Source organism: Octopus bimaculoides, chromosome 20 (genome assembly GCF_001194135.2).
Source record: "Octopus bimaculoides isolate UCB-OBI-ISO-001 chromosome 20, ASM119413v2, whole genome shotgun sequence".
Taxonomy (NCBI): Eukaryota; Metazoa; Mollusca; class Cephalopoda; order Octopoda; family Octopodidae; genus Octopus; species Octopus bimaculoides.
Genome location: NC_069000.1, coordinates 28,369,310 through 28,375,619, shown reverse-complemented (window position 1 = coordinate 28,375,619; position 6,310 = coordinate 28,369,310). Strand labels below are relative to the sequence as shown.

The 6,310-nt window shown below is 41.7% G+C and overlaps 1 protein-coding gene across 1 annotated transcript in view; it reads right to left on the bottom strand.

Moving 5' to 3' along the window:
- LOC106883353 (ralA-binding protein 1-A) overlaps nt 1–6,310 on the bottom strand; it is a 109,936-nt gene that overhangs the window by 37,024 nt on the left and 66,602 nt on the right. The gene's annotated exons all lie outside the window — the stretch shown is intronic.

Sequence of the window (6,310 nt, the reverse complement as noted above, 5' to 3'; positions counted from 1 at the left end):
TAAGGCAGCTGATTTCAAGTTCAAGCAATGCAATCGTGGCAATGTTTTTCGATTATGGAAGGTGCATTAGACTGTCTGAAAAACCAACACCAGAAAATTGTGTAAGTTGATGAGAAGAAGTAAGAAGCTGGAGTTTGTTTAGCACTGACTTAGCAGGCCTATGTTCAAAAGTAATCTAGCTGTAGACTATGTGATCCAATGTATCCTGCTTTTTAAATTTTACATGATACAGTATGATTTGACAGTCATCTTTAGCAGGTTGAGTAGAGAGTTGACTTCAAAAGTAAGAAGTGTGTCAAATTGGTGAAAGAACACACCTACATTATGGATGAAGATAAGAAGTAGTTTCATACTGTAAACTACTTGCTCAAACAATTCAAATGTTCAAATTTATAAAAGAAAATCTCAGCTTTTCTATTTTAAAACCACGGCAGATAATTCAGTTTACCTGGTGGTGATTTATTTCAGCTCAGTCTGACTTAACTCACCTACAGGGGTTGGACAAAATAATGGAAACACCTCGCATCATAGCATCATAATTTTGAAATGTCTATAAAACCAGCAAAAGCTTGTTCATTTTTATGTTTTTTGATTTATTATTAGTGTTGCTTAATGTTTTGCTAAAACTGCTGTTTCTTTTCAGATATCATCAGAAAAATATAATTAAAATTCATTAAAATGACAGATCTATCAGACTTTCAAAGAGGTCAAATTGTTAGTGCTCATATGGCAGGCGCTAGCGTAATGAAAACAGCTGAAATGTTTGGTGTATCAAGAAGTACTGTCTTGAAAGTAATGACAACCTTTGACAAAGAGGGAAAAACCTTCTCGTTGAAACAAAACTCCGGAAGAAAACCAAAACTTTCAGATAGGGACTGTCAGACTCTTACACGAATTGTTAGAAAGGATCACAAAAGTACAGTTCCCAAAATTACTGCAGAGCTTAATGACCACCTCGAGAACCCAGTTTCCACAAAACTGTTTGCCGGGAGCTGCACAAAGCTAGATTTCACGGGGGGGCTGCAATCAGAAAACCACTACTTTCAAAAGCAAACGTTGCAAAGCGTTTAGAGTGGTCCTACAGAATTGGTCCCTAGAGCAGTGGAAGAATGTTATTTTCTCAGACAAGTCATCCTTTAGCTTATTTCTGACCACCAGCCAGCTGAGTATACGTGTGGAGACAGCCAAAATAAGCATTTGACCCAGACTGCCTTCTTACAACTGTTAAACATGGAGGAGGATCTGTGATAATCTGGGGGTGGTGGCTCTATCTCGGAAATCCACCAGCCCAATGCTTTCCTTTCATGGCAGAATTAATAGTCAAGACTATTTAAACATCTTATCTGATCAAATTCATCCTATGGCTGCAGAAGTGTTTCCAGAGAGAAATGCAATCTTTCAGGATGATAATGCACCAATTCACACAGCTAAAGTTGTTACTGAATGGCACAAGGAACATTCTAGTGAAGTTGAACATCTTATCTGGCTACCACAGTCCCCAGATTTCAATATTATTGGACATTTATGGTGCATTTTAGAAAAAACTAGAAAGGAGTCGATATCCTCCACCATCATCACTACAAGAACTGGAGACTGTTTTAGCCGAAGAATGGACAAAAATTCCTTTGGAAACAATTCAAACTTTGTACAAGTTCATACCTTATAGAATTCAAGCTGTAATTACTGTCAAAGGTGGTCCTACCGTATATTAAAATAAATTTGTTTGAAATTTTAAGGTGTTTCCATTATTTTGTCCAACCTCTGTATGTTGAATGGCATTCTAGTTGTAGAAGGTACAGTGTGATATGAAAGAAATTTGGCTATTATTTCTAGCAAATCGAATAACTGAAAACAGGTATTTTCTTTATAGTTTTATTTTTTGAAACAACGACCTTCCACTAAATTAGCAACACTAAACTTTTGAAGCTAATGTGAGAGATCTCTAAGTGGTTACTTGAACTGCTAGAAATAGCAGTTAATCCTCCCTCAACACACATACCACAGTTTGAAACCAGACAGGATATTGCATATTGTAGTCCAAGACATACTATGTTTCAAAATAAAAAGATGGAGAAACATAGAACAATCAGCTACAATGCTTTCCATCATAGGACTGTTTGAACAGGATTGACCTGGGGTTAAACAACAACATCCGCCTTCAATTCAGGTTTAAGATGAATATTTTTTATAGCTTTTTCTTTTTAACATTTACAATGAAATTGAAAGTAAAACATTTATTAAAAATGGTTTATAATCAGATATAAATTAAATCAAATATGATATTTGGCTGTGTAGTAAGTTTGCTTCCAAACTATGTTTCAGGTTCAAATCCCACTGCATGGCATCTTGGGCAAGTGTCTTCTATAGGTTCAAGCTGACCAAAACCTTGAGAGTGGATTTGGTAGGTAAAAACTGAAAAAAGCCTGTCATATATATAGATATCATCATCGTTACCATCGTATATATGTATATATGTGTGTGTCTGCGTTTGTCTCCCTCCGTCTTTTAACAACCAGTGTTGGTGTGTTAACATCCCCATAACTTTCAGCAAGCGAGACCAATAGAAAAAGTATCAGCCTTTAAGAAAATAAGTACGGGGGTTGATTCATTCAACTGAAAATTCTGCAAGGTGGTGCCCCAGCATGGCCACAGTCTAATGACTGAAACGAGTAAAAGAAACAAACAAAATGAAATTAAATTTACAAACTTTTTTTTCTAAATATAATCATCATTGTTTAACGTCCGTTTTCCAGGCTAGTATGGATTGGACAGTTCAACCGGAGTCTGGGAAGCCAGGAGGCCGCACCAGGCTCCAGTCTGATTTGGCAGTGTTTCTACAGCTGGATGCCCTTCCTAATGCCAACCACTCCATGGGTGTAGTGGGTGCTTTTTATGTGCCACCAGCACAGGGGCCAGAGGAGGCTGGCAACGGCCACGATCGGTTGGTGCTTTTTACATGCCACCGGCACAGAAGCCAACTAAGGCAGCGCTGGCATCGGCCACGTTCGGATGGTGCTTTTTACGTGCCACCAGCACAGGTATCACAACTATAATTTCCATTTGATTTTCATTTTGTTGTTGATGTACCTGACTCAATAGGTCTCCTCAAGTACAGCAGGTTGCCCAACTATCCAAGGTACTTTTGAATGGGCTGGGGCTGGTTATGCGAAACTGGTGAAGGATACGGCTGTGAACTCACTTTATTTGCCAGGTCTTCACAGTCACAGCATGTCTCCAGAGGTCTCAGTCTTTCGTCATTGCCTCTGTGAGGCCCAACGTTCGAAGGTCATGCTTGACCACCTCATCCCATGTCTTCCTGGGTCTATCTCTACGCCGGATTCCTTCAACTGTTCGGGAATGGCACTTCTTCACATATCTCTCCTCATCCATCCGTAGAACACGACGTCTCTCTTGCACGCCACATCCTATGCTTCTTACGCCCAACATTTCTCTCAGGGCGCTTACACTCTGTCATGTGTGCACACTGACATTACACATCCAGCGGATCATGCTAGCTTCATTTCTTTCAAGCCTACACATGTCCTCCGTAGTCACAGCCTCGTACAATCTACCTTTCACTCTGAGCGAGAGGCCCTTTGTCACCAGTAGGGGTAGAAGCTTTCTAAACTTTGCCCAGGCTATTCTTATTCTAGTGGTAACACTCTCTGAGCATCCACCCCAACTACTAACTTGGACACCTAGGTAGCGGAAGCTATCAACTACTTTTAGTTTCTCCACCTGGCATGTGATGGAATCTGTTTTCTGAGTATCTGTGGTGTTTATTGCCCCTGTGCATCTGCCGCACACGAAAGCTACCTTCTCGGTTAATCTTCCTTTGATGTTGCGGCACCTCTTATGTGTCCATAGCTTACACTGGGTACATCTTATGGGGTCTCTACCTACACCATTTCTGGGGTGTGTGATGTAATTACATTCCTACTTACTAGAACTTTGGTCTTTGCTACAATGACTCTAAGGCCTTTTGATTCTAAACCTTGCTTCCACATCCAAAATTTCTTTTCTAGTTTTGGTAGTAGTTCTGCTATAAGGGCCAGGTCATCAGCATAGAGGAGCTCCCAGGAGCAACCCATCTTGAATTCCTCTGTTATTGCCTGGAGGACTATGATGAATAAAAGGGGACTGAGGGCTGAACCTTGGCAGACCCCTACTTCTATCCAGAATTCTTCACTATACTCATTGCCAATCCTAACCTTACTAACGGCCTCTCTGTATAGGACCTGTACAGCCCTTATTAACCATTCATCAATCCCCAGTTTCCGCATCGCCCACCAGATAAGGGACCAGGGGACCCTGTCAAAGGCTTTCTCCAAGTCCACAAAAGCTATGTATAGGGGTTTATCTTTAGCTAGGTATTTCTCCTGCAGTTGTCGAACCAGGAATATGGCATCAGTGGTGCTTCTACCCAGCACAAAACCGAACTGCATCTCATCTAAGCAGACTCTCTCCCTAATGAGATGGGCTATGACCCTCTCCATGACCTTCATCACCTGATCCAGCATTTTGATACCCCTGTAGTTATTTCTATCTAGAGCATCACCTTTACCCTTATAGCAGTTGACTTTGGTGCTGCTATGTCAGTCATTGGGTATGACTCCATCATGAACTACCTGGTTTACAATGCGGGTGACTAAGCCATAGCCCACACCATCAGATGTTTTAGGCATCTCAGCAGTGATTCCTGATGGGCCGGGGTTTTTCCTGGCTTCATCTACCAGCAAGCTGTCTATTCGGATAGCTGGTCCCTCTACTGGGTCAATATTTGGCAGGTTCTCCTCCTCCCATTCATTCTCCACGTTCAGCAGTCTTTCATAATGGCTTCTCTAAGCCTCTTTCTTTTCAGAATCATTAAAAGCAAGTGCACCATCATCCATGCGGACACATTTCTCTCCTGTGACATCACAATTTTCTCTCAAACACTGTCTTGCAATCCGAAATACCTCAGTTCTTTGGTCCTCATGTCGCTGGACATTGACAAACTTCTTCTTTTCTGCTTCACCCTTGGCTATGTATACCTGTCGCCCAGCTTCCGTTTGGGCTACCTGGTACAGTTCCCTGCTACCCCCACCCTTCCAGGCCTGTTTCTTTGCTCTAATGGCTTTGTCTACTCTACTATCCAACCCCCATGTAACTCTAGGTCTGGAAAGGACTTTACACCATCTGCAGACTTGGTCTGTGGCACTCAGCAAGCTGTCCCGTAGGAATTTCCAGCCACCTTCTATGTCCGATGTCTGTAGCTCCTCCTTCTTCTCATCAAATTTCTTGATGAGGATGTCCCTAAATCTCTGACCATGTGAAGGGTTCTTTAGCTTCCAAATCCTTCTGTTTTGGATTGGTCTGCTTCTTGGTATCCTTCTGGCCTCGAGCCAATTTGCTAAGCTAAGCTAAGTCTCATTCCTGCTCCTTTCATTCAATCCTTGCACCATTTCCCCTAAACTCGCTTCCGGTTGCATCTATCTGTTTTAAAATCCCTGTCCCATGTGTTCCCTACCATCCCATTCTCTCACATATTCTTGTCCAGTCGCCAAATGATTAGGCATTGCTAAGTTAAGTTAAGTCTCATTTCGATCCTTCATTCACTCATTCGCCATTAACACTTTAAATGTATTGTTTACTATTTAAATGTATTGTTTACTAACAGTTAATTTTTCTCAGAAGCTAATTAAATTAGGATAATTATTTGTCTCTTGGCCTGTTTAATTTCTTATTCCTCGTTTCTCTAGTTTAATTTCTCATCTGCCATGAACACTATGAATGTATACTATGCTAAACACTCCTGCTACTTACATTAGATCCTCATACCATTTCTCCAAATTAAACTCGCTTGTTTGCAGTGTGCCCACCATGTCCCGCCCCCACCACCAATACCGAATATCCCGATCTTTATCTCTATCTTCTCACCATCTACACTGGCTATCTCTCTCTCCTCCCACCACCATTACCTGATGTCTCTTCTCTCCACTGCTCCTCCTCCTCACTGGGCTGTTCTCTATATATTACCTGCACTCTTCCTCTTCCTCTCTCTCTCTCCTGGGACATATGCAACTAACTCAGTTGCCCTTCATTTCGTTTCGTTCTGTCTAGTGATTTCTCACCTGGGCAGGGAACACTGACGGGGTCGGGGGTGTAGGAATACTTCTAGCAGAGAAATGGGTGGATAAGGTAATCGAGGTAGTTAGAGTGTGTGACAGAGTACTTAAGATCAGACTAGTACTTCATCATAGATTAGCTACTGTCATCTCAGCCTATGCACCTCAACCGGGGTTACCGGATGGTCTGAAAGACCAATTCT